Here is a 2,033-nt window from a genome sequence, read left to right as displayed (position 1 = left end):
TATGCACAGAGTCAGCTTAGCCTTCACCTCAGCAATTTGCGATCCATCCATGTTCCCAGCCTGCTTCCTTCGCTGATAGTCTGCATTCTTGGTACTATTGCTAGATGCCAAGTTTTCGATGAGCTCAACAGCTTCGTCTGGGTATCTGGTGTTGAAGTTTCTATTGCTCGCTGCATCAAGAGCCATCTGATACCTCCAGTCGATACCTCTGAAAAAGATACCCAACAATTGCACATCGCTGAAGCCATGATGGGGGCAGTCTCGTTGGTACGATTTGAATCGCACCCAAGAAGCTTTGAATGCTTCAGTTGGTTCCTGAGAAAAAGTTGAAATTTTCGTCCTCAACTCCTCAGACCTAGCATCATCGAAAAAATTGTGCAGGAAGGCATTCCTGGTCTCTTCCCAAGTAGTGAGTGATCCTGGCTCCAACTGCTTCAACCAGTTAGCTGCTTCTCCAGCAAGAGAGTAAGGAAACAGCTTGCAGAGGAGGAAATCGTTGGACACTCCATTGTATTTGATGCTGGTGACCAAGTCCTCAAACCTCTCGATGTGATCCACAGGGTGCTCATGAGAGTGGCCATGGAAAGGATGCTGACCCACAAGAGTGTAGTACACAGGTTTCAGCTCAAAATCGTTTCTTTGAAACGCAGGGGCGCGAATCGCAGAACGATTTGCATAGAACTGCTCAGGCCTGTTGTAATCTCCAAGTGTTCGTCCACGACCAGCTGCAGGTGCAGGTTCCCTTACATTCCGATCTTCTAGAGCGTTCCTCTGATGTGGAACGATCACAGCATTACCACGCGGTGCAGGTGGTGGATTCTGGTCAACAACATTCACTGGTAAAGGTGCTGGTGGAATGATGTTGCCATCTCCATCAAGCCTTTGGCCTCTCGCATTGCACACATGACCCTCTTGATCTCTCCAGACTCCAGCATCATCACGAACAAGTCCATTGGCGTTTTCCATCATTGCCGGATCTCTTGCTTTCCTGTTCGTTCGCTCTAACTCAGCTAGCTCTTCCTTGCTCAAATTCACTAGCGGGATGTCCTTGTTGCTTCTGGTTCCACGAGTATGCATAAACCTGAAACACCAAAAACAAAGAGAGAAAACGAAATAAGTAAACTAGGTTATAAAAAAAGGGTGTCGCGCGACACCACTTGTGGTGTCGCTCGACACTAGGTCGAAAAACTTAGTCGAAACTCAAAAACTAGGTTTAATGGCGAAATCAAGTCCCCGGCAACGGCACCAAAACTTGATCTGCACCTAAAAAGCATATATAGTGTCTCTTGCGGACCGGGTCAGCCCAGGACAAACTGGATCCTGACCCGGCTTTGATGGATAGTGGTGTGGTTTGCCACGGTCAGATGATGGTTGGACAGACCGTGGCAAACTCACCGTGGCAAACTGATAGTGTCAAATCTCTTGGACAGATTCTTCATGATCAAGGTTGCCATGGCTTGATTTACACCATGTCTAGTGGCTGTGTCTCTTCTTTTCTGAGTTTGGGTGATGAACTTCTTGGATTGACACGGTCTAGTAGCTCTTGGTCAAGCTCCGTGGCAAGTGGTCGTGCCAAAAGCCGAAGGTGTGTAAAAGTTGCCATGGTCAAGTCCTAGACTATGGCATTCAAACCGTGTCAAAACCCGAATGCTTGTAAAGTTCCTCCCAGCCAAGTGTTTGTTTGCCACGGTCAAGTGTAGACCATGGCATGAATATCTTGTCAATCGCCGAAGGTGTGTAAAAGTTACCACGGTCAAGTCCCAGACCATGGCATTCAAACCGTGTCATGTTTCACTTAGCTCGCATCATTCAGTGCTGTCTGGACCACCTCGCATTCCGGAGAGTGTAACTCATAAGATACTTGTCCGAATTGAGTGATTCCTGTTGCAGAGGCGAGAGGACTCTTATATATACAACTTTTGTGAAGAAAGCTTCGGTGCTTGGGAAGTGGAAGGCTTCCTTGAGGGCTCATCTTCGCAGTGCATTTACACGACCAGAGAGAGGCGTCTAGACATGTGTCCATTCCGGAGATC

At 47.8% G+C, this 2,033-nt stretch overlaps 1 non-coding gene across 1 annotated transcript; it reads left to right on the top strand.

Annotated features, from left to right (window-relative positions):
• Positions 1-241: 241 nt before the first annotated feature.
• On the top strand, positions 242-348 carry LOC112083764. Its single transcript, XR_002897892.1, has one exon. It is a non-coding gene; the product is annotated as a small nucleolar RNA R71 (small nucleolar RNA).
• The last annotated feature ends 1,685 nt before the right edge of the window (positions 349-2,033 follow it).

Source organism: Eutrema salsugineum, unplaced genomic scaffold, assembly GCF_000478725.1.
Source record: "Eutrema salsugineum unplaced genomic scaffold, Eutsalg1_0 scaffold_6, whole genome shotgun sequence".
Taxonomy (NCBI): Eukaryota; Viridiplantae; Streptophyta; class Magnoliopsida; order Brassicales; family Brassicaceae; genus Eutrema; species Eutrema salsugineum.
Note: the sequence above shows the minus strand (reverse complement) of the source record. Positions and strands in the feature narration are given on the sequence as shown.